Consider the following 16,001-nt stretch of genomic DNA (forward strand, 5'->3'; position numbering starts at 1 on the left):
CAATTGTATGCTATGGTTAGGTAAAAGGATGTTTTTATACAGTCAAAACTGCCCAAGAAGACCACTCAGGGGATCGATAAAACCTTATCTATGTGGACAGGTGGTCACATGATTCTTAATTCTTGCATCAATGGAAAAAATCATCTATTAGGAACCACGAAAAGTGGTCACATTGGCCAGGTGGTCCTTATGTACAACATGTAGAGGTGGTCACTTGTACAGGTTTGACTGTAGTACTTATTTTTCCCATGGACTTTTGTAAGTATAGTTATAACTGTCCCTAGCCCTGTCAGTTCCGGATGCTCATGACTGATTCTAGCACTGACAAACTCAGTCAAAGGTCGAGCCAGGAGAAAATGAGAATACCCAACATCCTTGAAAGTCTAGGAGATTGATGTCCTTCTGGGGAAGAAGACTTGAGCCCCTTGAGAGGGCTGGAACTGTCTCAATTGACTGATGTCATCATCACCCGACAACCACAAAAAACTTCACAGAACCCAACTTCATCAATATTGCACGAGCCAATTTGAAGTATGCCATCGAGCATTGGACATGCCGTATAGGAGAACCAGAAGCAAAGGAAATTAACCTAAAGGTATTGATTGACCTTGGAACATTAAAGCACTGGTTTTTCCCTGGTCTATAATTTAACTGTTCGGTCGTCATCGTTAACGGAGTTTTGAAAGTCAAGGCAGAGAGCTGAAGCTGCATAGTAAGTGAAGAGCCTATTAATAAATTCTATTCCAATTCCCTTAGGAATAAACTGGTAAGCAAGAAACTGAAACAAGAGAAAGATATTTGAAAAGTTTGGAAAAGATTAATGGTTACAGAAGACTAAACATTTTGGAACATTTGATGACATTTTTCGAAATCACATTAGAAGATTCGATACACATGACATATTCTATTAGCAGATATATAACCATATTCCTTGCTTCCTAGATTTTAATCTGGTAAGACAAACTGAACGCCTCCTTCCAGACTTTTCAGTTCTCAACCTCCCCGAGGACAAGATGTTTGACTAGACCACATAATGGAAAACTGTCTTAACTTCACAATTTTATGCATTGCATTGAAATGACTTATTGATCTGGAGATAGAAAAACTGTTATCATAACATAGACAGATAACCTTTTGAACTTGTGTTTGAACTTGTGGGCAGATATCCTCTGTCATTCTATTAACAGTACCACAAACCCCTTCTCCAGTATATAGAAAGAGCTATTTCGTTACCGTTGAATATCTGACTGACTATCTACATACACCAAGAACTTGCATACTGTGAATTGTGAAAAATTTGAGGTGGATTCTTCTTCTTCTTTCTTACTACCCATCCTCATATCTATGAGGGCCTGCATGGGGGGTCCCGACAACGCTCTACGCTAAATTCGGAGGGCCGGCTACGTATTACGTGTAATTCAGAAAAGCCTCCCTACGCTCTACGCTAAGTTATGGAGTGGCCGGCAACGCTCTACGTAAAATCAAAATGGCTGATTACGCTCTACGTAAAAGGGGCATGCAGGCCCTCATCTATGAGCCTACAATGTATATGCTAATAGTAATAGATTCATGTTTGTGGTTCGAACTCTTGCGATGAACTTTCGACAGCGCAAACATACAAATGTTCTATCTTGCATTCCATTATTAGGGTTGTTTCATCTGCAAACTTAAATCAAATGCCGCCAATTCCTCCTTTCCCTCCTACCTCAAAATTAAGACGCCACGCACTTGATGAATTCAAAGTATCAGAGTAAAAGATCAAAGTCATTGAAGGTCAAACTCATCTCTGAATTTGATTTTGAATTACTGGTAAACTGCAGTGTAAGGAAAAATGACATGTTGCAACGTTGGCAACAATTCATCAGCAAATATATTCATGTGTCGAGCTGCCCCCCAGCCATTTCTGATATCCACAATACAGGAATTGAGGTTACGCGTAGTTGACCTTTGCTAGCAGAGTTCAGATTTCTAGCTAAGTCTGTGACATTTGTACATGGGTTTCCAAAGCATGAGGAAATGGTAGCTCCTGGTGGGGTCACCAGGATCAGGGTTATCTCCAGTCTGACATTTCAGTCCAATTTGCCAGGATTTCCTTCACAATGTTGGTGTGACCAATCTCACCTAGCCTTCATTGCAGGCCTCCCGGGCGGCATAGCGTTTATTTTTGGGGGGGCACTGATTAGTGATTTTCAACTTATCGGGGCCAGATTCTTCTGCTGGGGAGACCCAGTGGCAGATATGATCTCCCCAGCAAAAGAACCTGACCCCAATAAGTTGAAAATCGCGAATCAGCGCTTCCCCGAAAAAATAAATGCCAGCGCTGTGTGGGAGGGGGAGGGCTTGAATGAATGTGTATCTTCTTACGGCCCACTCACAAAAGTCATGTTAGTTGCAGGCCACTTTTATGCCGTAGACTTGTCGAGCAGGCTGCGAGTGAAACAATCGCCAACAAGGATCTAAGACAGTCTTTTCAGTGACAAGACAGCTGAATTTTGTACAGCCTGTGCACGACTATCTCAAGAATGCCATGAGTTTGCATTGTACAACTTCTTCATTTATGAATGGTTGACAATAGCTGAATCTTTGACAGTCTAGTGGGTCTTTGACTTCCAACAAGCTGTCACTATCTTGAGTGCCATGAATCTTTATCCTGTTCTTAAATACATTAACATTACTATATGTAACCAAGGAACATTTTTTTTAGACGGTCTAGGCCCACTTTACACAGAGTTTTCCCGAAATCACCAGACAAACACTGCCAAGATCTATCGCAGGCCTTTAATTGCAGCCGTGACCCATCACCATAAATTTCCCTTCTAGTCTGATTCCTACAGTGCACTCAATAAGATTTGTCAACTTGTTACGATCACAAAGATACCTTCAATAGCCTGATTTGACCGATTCTAACTATAAATAAAGTGTAAGAAATGATTTCTTCTGTTCCCTATCCTTATGCCTCATTTCAGCCCTTCTGCCATTTTCTTTCAAATGACTCCCACACTATATGCTAATCAGCCTGAACTCTGACCTCTTGATATCGGGAGCCTAACACTAGTAACAGCTTGGCTTTACACATGCACTGTGAAGCTATCGAAGACTCCAGCTAAAGTATCATATAAGTACTTAGTTGTCGTCGGGAATTTTCGCCATATCCGGGAAAAAGCCTTAAGCTTCAAGCAACCATAAATTCCTCTTAACACGGCGTGAAAAGCTGTCGCCATCCCGATATCACCAGTCCCGACTTCGCAAAATTTGTGCGAGGTATGCCTTCGATGGCCTTAATGATGCAAGTCTCAGGGAGGTAGCAAATGTTGCCCATTACCTACCACGCCCATTAGATGGAATTAGATACCTGACAATGACACGCCATCTGGTTGATGGTTGCTTTAATGATGTGGCTCACTACATGTAGTTCTACTGTCACCTATCAAGAGGAATATAACTCCAGTCTTGGGCCTATTAAAAGGTTGAACAGATTGCAATGGACTGTTCTGACAGAAAATTTAACAATTATTGAGATTGGTAACCTCAGGTTCATCCATGACACAACCGTTTTATATTTTCCCCATCTGTACTTATCTTTAATCTTCCACCTTTAATTACATGATGGACTCTTGTAATACGTACTGGAAACTAATTTCAATCCTGATATGTTGCCATGGCGACACTGCACACAAAATGTGAAAGAAAGCGTTAACTAACCCAGAGGTGTCATATTGAATCATGACCAGGGGGCTAAGGTGTCTTGACCAGGGCATCATCATGCTATCCCTCATGTACCTAGGGGATCTCTGTGGCCATTTCACACTGCATCAATTGGCAAGCAGTAATGGAACTTTTGTGTTCCCATGGCAACAGACAGTGGTAACATATGGTGGTGGAATAATGATCTACCATTATTCTTACTCTAATCCATCTTTCCTGGATACTAACTCTAGTGCTCAAAGCCTTCATCGCTATGGCGATGGCCGTTGTCACGACGATGAAACCGCTCTGGCGCAAGCTGCGCAGATGATACCATGTTTCATGCCTCCCTGGTGTCACATTTCAGCGCCACAAATCATCCACAGGAACGTTATCCAGATGAAATTGAAAGCGGCCATAAACACTTTTACGGGGAAGTAATGGTGACACATTCAGGGAGAGCGTACAGAGCATTTTACCCAGTTTTGGGGACACTCATTTCAGGTTACCCACCAGATACTATAACTGAAACATTCGATATGTCATCTTGGAAAAAGAAACCAACCACACTTACTACTACATGTAGCACTGAAAAATTCCAATTTATTGTGAAACTGAACAAGCCATGTATTACGAGCTCCATATCTACATACATCTACAATTGCCTTAAGAAGCGAGAAGAAGTCGAACCTGTAAATAGTAGACAAGTATAGATTAGTCCTATTAGACATAGTACAATATCACATTATATTACGTTATATTATCACCACTGTATGTATTCCTTTGCTTATCACCATGACCTGTACTTAGCTTGTTAGCATAAATGTACAATAAAGGTCTTTCATTCACTATTTGAAAAAAGGGAGATGCAGTGAACAAGAAATCAAAGATCTCATATCTACGTGAAATATCTAGACTTTTTGTGAATTTCTTGTTTGGCTCATTATTGCGAATTTCTTGCTAATTCTGTCAATGCAAGACCTACATATACTTTGGACCTGGGCCCAAGCCAACCTTCCAATCCTGCCAGTGTCCGGTTACACCATCTTCTGCCTCACATCCTGTCACTCTATAATATTAAAATGACTACGAACACACACCAGGACAAAGAAACACACCAAAAACAACTTTATTGCCTAATGTCGAATGCTACTATCAAAATCGAATAGTTTCTTCAAATGAATAGGCACATTTGAACCGTCCACCATATTGGAATGCTAGCTACAAAGTTGCCTTTATACAAAACAACATGCACATCAGGTTGACATTTAACAGCTGCCTACAGAGCCCAGAAATTTTAAACATTTTCAAGCAAAACATAATTAGTCTGTACCAGTGTTACAGATGTCCCTCCCCATGGACTGAAAGTCTACACCTTCTGACATATCATGATACAGTACCCATGATAGAAATAGATGTATTATTGAGTTATTTGGTCTACTTGTACAGTATATGCTGTAATGTAGTAGTAAGTAGGTGAGAAGGACAGACCATAAATTGTAAATACATCAATTGGGACGGTGCAATTTTTTAAATACTGCCATGAAAAAAATAAAAATATCATTCAGTTATTATACGTATTAAAATTGTAGTTCATCTCTATTATGTTTATATAGAAATAGTTTCCACTATAAATAAGCTGAATTAGATTGCATTTATTTGCATTTTACAGCATGTCATAATTTTCACTGCCATTATTTCAAATTTGTCACAATATGTGAACTGTATACAGCAAGTCAACAAACAAAGACAGACGTCTGAAAATAGATGACCCATATTTCTATCACCAAGACTTCTAGTCTCCCTCGCCAGATCTGTTTCCAAAGGCAGGCTGAAAACCTTCAAGGTGAAAAACACAACACCCTAAACAGCTGACCTGCCACAAGAACCCTTTGACAGGGAAGTCAATGCCTCCAACGGGGATTTCCTCCTCTAATGCACATTCTTGACTTCCAGGGGGCACCAGGTCTGCCAATTATGCTGACAGCGTTTCCTGACTTTTAAAATGTTTCAATTTTCGCTAAAAGGTTTTCCTGATAGCGTTTCTGGTTGGAGACACCGGGGATGTTACAGCGTTTCATCTTCTCTTGGTCTGAGGTTCTTGTACCAGGAAGTACTCCAGCCGTATTGTCGGGAATTGCTATTTGTTTCCCCCTTCCACAGATGTTTTTCCTCAACAATTGTCTGAAATGGCAACTGAGAAAACAAATTCACTTCCCAGTATTCCTGTGTATTAAGGTCTCATTCCTGTGTTACTCCGCGTGTATACTCGAAAAGAGTCCGTTGCCCAAAAAATGAACGGCTGCATGAACGTGTGTTTATATCAGTGGGAAATTCTCTTTTAGCCAGCCCGACTGATCTCAGGCGTCAAACTTGAGCTTGTTTGTAACGGAAGAAATTAACAGGTAAAGTTTGGCAGCCGCGCGCGAGGTTGGACGTCCACAGCCGGACATCGGCGATAATTCGGTCGATCACTTTCAGCTGGAAAGTGCCTATTTAAGGGGTCTAGCTAAGTGCTGTTTGTAATTGCCATAAAAAGGTATTGTATGCCAACTGGTAGTTGGCAATTTTTTCAAATGATCTAGGGTAGATGAGCTCAACAGAGAATGAATGACATTGGTGTATTTCCTATGGCTTCATTACGAACGCGCCCATGTAAAACACATTTTATAACATGTAATCCTATGGGGCGAAAAAACTCATGAATGAGACCTTATATAGACAGGATATGACAAAAGTTAACCTTCTCCCTGCTGCCTAACTCTGGGGTGCCAAATGGCTACTTCAGTGTGCTTAAGGTTAAAGAACATCCAAGATGTTTGAAAAACATAATGGGAAAAAAACAATATCATTTCATTTTCTACTCATAGTTATAGCCATATTCTATCAGAGAGGCATGGCTGTCAGGAAACATTACGATTTTCCACCCCATATCTGCTTGGAGATGAAGTGTTGTGCACCCTCCCTCTGCACTTTCCTTTCCCCAAAATAAACAGTTTATCTTGTGGTAAATCAGGAAGCTCGCAGGATGTTGTCACTCAGCTGTATACGTGTCACAATGTACATGCATGTACAAAACATCTTCCTACAAGAAATACAAAAGTTTCATGCACAACGTCAAAATTTGTTATCGTTTTAAGCTGAGAAAAACTTGCAGAAATGAAAACAATGTTTCGCTTGGATTATTTTGAAGACAATATACTAAATAGGAAACTGGAATGAAAATAAGAATTGGATACTTTTTCTTTTTCTAACTGTGTCATGATCGCTTTTACTCAAATTTCGACAAACGAGAAAAGCTGGCATGATCATTTGTAATTCATAGATAAATTTCACACAATCCTCACTAAATCAAGGACTAAATCCATTGTTTACAACAAAGTGAGATAAACAGAGGTGCTAATCCAATTATCCACATATCATCTTCCTACATCATGAATAAACCATTGACACATTTCCCAGAAATCCTCCTAGTTAAAATATGCAAGATAACCTACTTGAATCAGGAAACAGTCAACTGCCAGAGATATGAAAATGAAGGGTTAGATGCATGAGAAATTAACAAAATTCTATTAAACAATTTTAAATTCATTTGCCTCAGTAATTTAGCCTGAGTACCAGCGGAGCTTGGGTAGCGGACGGAAGCTAAAAAGGATGGTACTCAGGCTATCAGTAATTTGCATACCGTACTTACATTCAGGAGATTATTTCAAAATTCTACTTTTACATGTACATGTATCTTGAACTGTAAGTTATAGTGACGTCAGTTATAGAGAGTATAACAGTCCCCTATTCACTGGAGGTTGGGACCGCTGACCAAACATTTCACAGATCGCCCAACGAATTTCATATCTAAAGAACACTTTTTTACGTTTTGTGTGTGTGTTTTTTTTCTTAAATCATACTTTTACATCTTAAATCATATTCCAATCATGTAATCAAGGGTCGTGCAAATCCAATTTTGGTCACTGTATGGTCACTCAGCGACCAACATCTGGTGAAAAACGGGCTTTAGTAAAGTTTAGAAAGAATGAGAGAGAAGGTTAACAAGGGGTAGTGATACTCCAACCAGACCCAATAGATTGCAAAGACCGTATCCAACTGGAAGAAGGAGCTTGTAATGCAATCTTAGATTAGTAAGAACGTACTTCCTCTGCCAGTTTGATATGGTCTTTATGCAACCTATAGATCTGCTTGGAGATTAGTGATACCCAAGGAGAACGCTTCATGTCACATGATCTAAACTGATCAGTTATCAAGCTGATTAATGACCTATCCAATGTCAAGTACAGCAAACAGCTGTGCCACTGTGTTATAATATTATCAAGTACCACTGTGTTATAATGTTATCAAGTGCCTCTTGCTGTACAGAATTCTACAGGAACAAGTGTTATGCTGGAGCCTGCCTGCACAAAGCCTGCACATGTGCATGAAATATTATTGGATTATTCTGGACATTTAAAGTTGAAACTTTGTTATTCTTGGTGTTGATGGTTCATTAACTGCAAAATCCTTTAGTCACACATGTACATGTACCACCCCTCTGCAAGTCTAAAATCCCATGGAGATCACTTGACTTGTTTATAGAAGTGTACAGGAAATCTAAAGATACCATTACAGTGTTTTCATTTTGATGGTTAGTGAAAGACCAAGGAGGTTAACCTGCTTGGAAAGACATTCAGCCAGGTCCAACCAGTTAGCCATTTGCCAATATTTCCATTCCCCAGTCACTGACGAAAGACAGCGGATACTGCCTGAATCACCTGACCATTTCCAAATTTTATTCAGACACTGTTACCTTGCACATTTGCCAATATCACCAACATCACATCCAAACCACACATTCAAGCATCTCAACTAAAGCAAGCATCTCACAGGACAATGCCCAATTGCGCCAGGCACTCTTAAAATGGACGCAAACCGTCCAGCGAGATACCCACTTCAGCAAGTAGCATATGGGTTTACACCATCATCTAATCCTCATAGCTTTTCTTTTTAATACCACCCTAGTTGATAACAGTACCACCAAGTGTTTCACACATATTTCCTGGGGCTGCAAAGTATATTTGTCATGCACCACGCATAGCTTGAAAAATTCTGACAGAATCTTACTGGGCCATTTCACACAGATACAGTCTCCTTTTAATAAGGGTAGTTACGAGGGATTTTGAAGTTACATGTTAGGAGGATTGCGGTCTGAATTACCTACCATGGGAGATGCACAAGTTTCTTTGAGTCTGAGTGGGACATGCTCTGTGTAGAGTGGGCCATATTTGAGGCCATATTTGAGGAAAGTCAGCAGGACTTTTGACTGAATGATTGCTCAACTCCTACCAACTTGAAATCCTTTACTAAGTTATATTGTTTGGAAACATAGATGCAACCGTTCTATTCTAACCTTACATCTGCAAGCAGCCTTACAATTTGTCCGGTGTTCGTTTCAAGGCATCCTCATTTGAGGTGAAGCATGATGCTTTTTCAAGTAGCTAGTGGTAGTGCAATGCGGCTTGGCTACGGCTCACGTTTTTGGCCAAGCACACCGGGTCACCCCTACTCTTCTCGATAAGTGTGTTGGGTTCCATAACTAAGATTTTTCCATCATTCATCTCTTACAATAGATCTACAAGGCTTTGTCAGATCCATAAAAAATATATGTATACAAGTATAGTGACACTTTACATGTACCTTACTTGACGATGGAAGCATTTGTATCATACATGTCGTTGTGTTGTGTATGCAACATCAAAAAAGTTAACTTTCTAACAAAATGCAAGCAAGCAACCTCTGCAATATTTCTCTTCAGGAATACAATGTCTGACCTTTAACCAACAGTAATTTACAGCTATTAAGCTGATGTGTAGCATGTTGAGAGTTTTATTAGAAATGCTGGCATTTAGTATGTTACATATCATAAGCATGGTAAGCAGTATCATCATTTTGCTGATCTTTGCCCTATTCTGAAAGAAGGAGAAGATTATTTTGAAATAACTGCCTGATTGCCAACCTTGGACAAACCTTGATGCCGTGCAGGAATTAGCCAGTGGGTGAAAGGTAGCTCTGACTATATCACAAGGCATTCTAATTGGCTTATTGACCTGAGCCAAGCTTTCAATTTTCAGGCTCCCCATCCTTGAACAGAGGTCAAGTCATTGACATGAGCAATGTTACAACTGTGCCCGTGGAATGAGCCGACTTGGTAACACTCTGGACATGATTAGGTTAGCCTTATTTGATAACAGCACAACCAGTATTTTCAAGGACAAATCAGAGACTCAAGAGAGGCTCGGCTGCATGGAATGATGGGAATGTCCCGAGATATAAGTATTGGTGCTGCACGCGTAAATCTTGAAACTTTAGTGGTAGTTTCATTTCTTTACTATGAATTCAAAACATCATAAATATGTCTCGCTTGTATGACTAATATACTACAAAATTGTATCAACCGTGAATTTAAAACACAGCAAAAACCTCCTTTTCGCTTGTACCATGAAATAAAACCATTGCAAAGGTAAATAAATCTACAGTACTAAAGAAAGACAATTGACTCAAGTTTGCAAGGGCTTATTTTTCTGTAGGAGAGGAATAGAGGCATTTGCAGCATTCTAAGTTCACAATTAAAACAACTGCACTAATGCCATGCAAGACAGATCATTAAATCAAGAGACACATACGTACACAAGGCTCTTCCAATGGATAAAAAAAAGTTATCTGCAACTGAAAAATCATGACTATAGCATGTCCAGAACATGAGATATCAAAACCAGAAGTTCAGCTGCAGAACCTTAGTAAGCCACCAGGGGGCTTACCATCAACCATGACCTTTGTTTTCCCAACCCGTACCCACTTACCAAATATCATGAGGATCAAGGGCTTTTCGAGTCATATACATCCACACACAGACACATGTACACAAACGGCACCTAAAACATTGGTGAAGGTAGAAATAAACGAATCTTAGCAAAATAGCATAATTATCTTGTCTACCTACACGTCACCCTACCCCAGCAGTACACCTTGTAATTATTCACCACATCAAACGCCCTGCTCTTGTGAAGTCTGACACATAAGTACAGCCCGGAGCAACACCTGAGTGGGACTACAAGCTTAGGGTATCAATTAGACAAAGTGCCGAATCACCAAATACCTCAGGTGGAACGAAACCAACAAGACAGGCAGGAAAACCTTCAGGTTCTCAAAAATAGACACTAAAATATTCAAATATCTAGCAAAACAATAAAATCATTGTAGCAGAACATCACAAAAATCAATGACTGCTATTGTGATAATTGAAGCTGAATGTCAGTTTGTTTTGTGAAATCCAGGTAATTTGAGATGATTTATAACCCATTATATTTAGCCCCTTATGCAGAGACAGGGATTATACTAAGAGTGACTAGAATACAAATAAGATATCCTGACTGGTATAATTAGTGATGCTCATGTACAGTCTGTTTAAAAAAAAAGGAATCTTACTTGATCTCAGAGTGCTAGAGTAGGTTTCTCTGAATATTATAACTCAATGACATGATCATGGACCAGAGAAAACCACGAACCAGTACATGATCAAATGAAATTAAAACATATTTTATCAAGAAGCGACATTACCTAAAAATTTTGGTGAGGCTTCATCACATGTACCTGTGTATGCACGGGAGTCACTTTTCTTACTAGGACATTTTTAGCTACAACTTAGTACAAGGTAATGGTACCTAATCAAACAAAAGAAACTCAACCACTTATCCCTCCTCCACAATTTCTCCATTACAAGGGACAACACCTGTAATTTGTACCACACTAATATGGTAATAAAATACAATTAGAGAAAGACTGGTGCTGAAAAAAACAATATAAGTCTTAATTACTCTCCAAAGAAAAAATGTAACTGACACTTCATCATTTTTCCTTGATACAGGGTAATTCAATTAGTGACACGCAAACATATGAAGCTACAATAATTACCAGGTACATTCTAAATTGTATGTTAGATCTTCATGTATTATTAAATATTCTACACAATTTCACATTGAAGGCAAATAAATGTACATTGCAGTCTAACATTCCAATCTCTTAAAATAATTTTTTAACATTCATTCCTTCATCTCAAAAATAATTTTGTACCGCACAAAATGAATAGGCTGGTATTGTTATATCATGACTGAATTTAACATAGACAATTAAGTAGGAGGATGACATAAATCTATTGAAAATGAGTCATCACTATACAGGTTTAGATGAAAGGAATTGATCCTCAGACATTTGTCAGGTAGATCTAACATCTACACAATGCACAATTACCTTCTTCTATTCCTTACAACAAAGCCCTAGTTTGTACATGCTTGAAGGAGGTTAATCTATCATTCCATACAACATAAACATAAATACATTCCAGTACGCCAGGAAACCATTATCTGATAATCATAAAGCCAACGATTTTGGATCCACCTGTACATTCCTCTTTGATACTGTTCTGTATAAAAGTGCACTGTGCTACCTTTAAGCTTTAAAAAATCAGAGAAAAAGCAGGCCTCCCCCTCACATTCTTGTAGCTTCTTGAGTTAATCTGTTCCTAACCCTACAGGTGGAGGGGGCAGGCGGAACTATTGTGCATGGGTGTAAACAGGGTGTCCGATTCACAACGTGGGCTGAGTCAGCTGCCAATGGCATTGATCCGCCACCTCTCATTCCAGTATGTGTGTGAACCTTCCAGGTGTCCACTATCCAACCTACCACTGGGATTGAAATTGTGTAAACTGTTTTTCGGGAGTTACCCTCAAATCTTATAATGAAGGGTGTATATATATATATATGTACGTGGGTGGTGGTGGTGGGGGGGGGGGAGTTACCCAGCTAGCTATCTTCAATACAGGGTTGTTCGTATAGGGCATTTCTATCCATATGTCATAAAGCAAAGAGGTTTTGTACTTTTGGAACAAGAGGTGTTGCCCCAAAGCCAATGCCACCCACGTACTGTAACATGTCATGACCAAGGTTACACACAAAAGTGACATTGTTACCCACGGTCAACAACACTGCCCCACCCCATAAACAATAATGTTTGCCTGATCCCTATTGAACATTTGTACAGACACAAGAGAAGACCCTGACTTGTTTGTAAACTGTCCATTAGAGGGGCACAAAGTTTACATACTTCTCTAAATCCCCATCTTTGGTCATGACGACAGTCAAGAAGCACGTTTTCAAGTACCGATGCACCAAACATGGGTACAAGTTGGTATCATCTTTGAAATTGACGCACATCTTGTAAGTTGTATAGCCTGCCTTTCTGAGACTAAAAACAATACAGTACCTCAAAATCTCAGTAGTTCGAAGATGATAATAAAGAGTTTAAAGTTTCTTCCTTTTTCTTCTCAGTTTCATTCTTATAATTTATAGATATCAATTGGTCTGCAATTGCCACCCAAATGAACGAAGGTTTTTGATAACTGTGACCCTTTTCCTGAACTCTTTAAATGGTATAGCTCTAACTTCTAAGACAGACTGGTTGACATTACTTGAATACCAGCTCAACTGATGGGGTCGTGATAGCTTTGCATAGCAACTGCCAAACACTTGGCATAACAACATACAGCTGAAATCCACAGTATGGCTTCAGTTGGAGCTCTAGACTTAAAACTGGACATGAAGTCAACAATTCACTGACATGTGGAACTTGGAAGGCTTTGCATTGTTGTACAAGGTCTTCTTGTTAACTCAAGCCAAACTAATCCAAAAAAACAACTTTCCTTCCAATTTCATCATCTCAATATTTGTGTTGACGTTTTACTATCTAGGGATAAAAGGATTTGGGAATGTCATACAACAAAACATCCCGTCCCTACAGAAGTGATATAAACTCTGGAATGTAAGAACTAGCCAAGAGGTCATGGATCTTAACCTTCCTATTTGAACTGCTTAAAACAAATAATACTGTTCCCTTCCAAGCTGACAAATGCAACCAAGATGGTGTTCTTTAGAAGAAAAAAAGGCCGCTGATCTAAAAGCATACGCTGCCTTGAACTATACATAAAAAACAAACTATAGGACACATTTTTCCCATTAGTACAATTAAACGAAAACCTCCCTGCATAAAACCTGGTGTCTGTAGTGATCTGCATCTTTTTTAATGAGTCAACTTTAACATGTACATCAGACGTGTGACATGTCCCTAGACAAAACTACAACTCCAACTCAAGGTTGCGCACACAAGGTTGTCTCATCACCCAGACTGAAAATCTGTCGGCTTCAAACTCCAGGGAACTTGACCTTGGCTGGAACCTGAGATAAAGGCCCTTTAAGCACCTTGTCGAGGCTGGAATAATGCCCTTAACTGTTTCATGTACTCCGCTAACATTTACAATCAAACCTGCCAGACAGGACTTCTCAGAGGACCGATAAAATCAAGTCTATGACAGGTGGTCATCTTGATGCTTGTGCCAATGGGAAAAATTAAAAGGACCAGCAAAAAGTGGTCACTTTGGCCAGGTGGTCCTTATGTACAGGTAGTCACATGTGCAGGTTTCATTGTACAGTGTTAGTGTGACAATCTAGGGCAACTAATCTTATCAGTTCAGCAAGGAAGTGTCTCATACTTGCCTACAGTGAAGAGTCTGCCGTCCAATTTATGCAACACATGCAAATTTACCCTACACTTCTAGTACCTCTAGGGTTAACTGTTAACTCCTACTATCTCAAGATGTGTTAAACATAAACAAATCATAACCCTTACATTTTTAATCATTCTCTTATCACAAGCCTTGCTACAATCCTGGTTAGTTTATGTCAACTTTGAAAGTCGCTAGCGACTATTGCAATGGATGTTAACTATCCAAGATGGTACCCAGAATATTTCATCGCAAGGCATTCAGTTACTTTTGACTCCTGTTTGACCCTAACCCTTATACTGATCTATAGAGGCCCAGACCAGGACAGCACCCCCCCCCCCCCATGACTTTTGACTCCTGCTTGACCCTAACCCTTATACTGATCTACAGAGGTCCAGACCAGGACAGAACAGAACCCCCCCCCCCCATGACTTTTGACTCCTGCTGGACCCTAACCCCCATACTGATCTGTAGAGGCCCAGACCAGGACACCAGCCCCCCCTAACCAACACTGTCAGACCCTGAGCTAGTGTGTACAGATTCCCATTACCATCCTGCTGACATAACTCCTGTTATGGTTCCAACAACATAGCTGGGATTCTGCAGAGAGTCTAGAACAACAAATCTACCACCAACAGGAGGGGTAGAACTACAAGAGGTGATGCAACCGTCAGGGGAAACCCTGAGGGGGAGGGGGAGCAAACAAAGGAAACACGTACACCAGTCTTTGTAATGATAATTACCCCGATAATGGACCATAATGACAGACTATGACGCACTGACACACTGGAATAATGTCTTGTTGAGAAGGGGGCACCCTTTGGATGTTTACATTGACAGACACACATAAAAGAAATGATTTAAACTTTAAAGAACTATCAACATAAGGTAGGCATGCTAGATGCGTAGGTAGGTAGACAGGAAGCCAATGGGATGAGGTCATATATTTCTGGATATGGACAGTAACAAGTGTTTTAGCCAGGGGCTTTCAGCTTGTGGAATTTGGTCGTGTCAGCAAGTCCCAGTGATCAGAGAGCTCGGAGGAAATGGTGGCAACCACTACCAGAACAAGGACAAGTGAAAATGTTTTCTGTGTAAATATAGGCTAGACACAATCTCTCCACATGTGGTGTACTCTCCCAACACTGACCACAAGAAAGCACTGCTAGCTTGATACAGTATGAAGACTTCCTATATGCACCTGTAGTATAACTAAAACACAACATGAAGCTCACCTGAACTGGCTAGGGTCTTGTATCTTGTAATGCTGACTTGAAATCGCCTTGTAGAAAGTCACTTGAGCCCTGTAAAACAAGCATGCAAATGTATCACAAAACATTGCCGGGCACAAAGGAATATACTACCTTGAAAAAAAAGGTATACAAACTGCAATGGTAAAGAAACACGACCTTCAGTGCTGCTTTGAAGCACCTGAAATGTTTACGAGAAACATGGAAGGGCATACTTCATCAAGAAGCAGCCGCTTTGTGAAGTATGAACGTTGCTCTTCATGCACTTTACTGTTGAACTAGTTTGAAAACATCACATTCAAGAAGCACTTTGCCTTGTGTAAGAGCTAAGTAATTCGGAAGAAATATCTCTATTCCCAGGGTTGCGAGATAAAAATTTGAAGATGAATGTCCATGTTCTTTCCCACGGATATACCCACAAGGACGTGGAAATGTGTGTCTAGTCGAACACTGCCTATTCCATTGG

General features: G+C 40.0%; 1 protein-coding gene across 4 annotated transcripts in view; it reads right to left on the bottom strand.

Moving 5' to 3' along the window:
* The window catches only part of LOC136446562 (protein TANC2-like), a 95,895-nt gene that overhangs the window by 71,344 nt on the left and 8,550 nt on the right, over window positions 1-16,001 (bottom strand). For all 4 annotated transcript variants that reach the window (XM_066444997.1, XM_066444998.1, XM_066444996.1 and 1 more), the window contains exon 2: window positions 15,521-15,589. The gene's annotated coding sequence lies outside the window, so the exon portion shown is untranslated. The remainder of the gene's footprint in view (window positions 1-15,520; window positions 15,590-16,001) is intronic.

Source organism: Branchiostoma lanceolatum, chromosome 12 (genome assembly GCF_035083965.1).
Source record: "Branchiostoma lanceolatum isolate klBraLanc5 chromosome 12, klBraLanc5.hap2, whole genome shotgun sequence".
In the NCBI taxonomy this organism is placed as follows: Eukaryota; Metazoa; Chordata; class Leptocardii; order Amphioxiformes; family Branchiostomatidae; genus Branchiostoma; species Branchiostoma lanceolatum.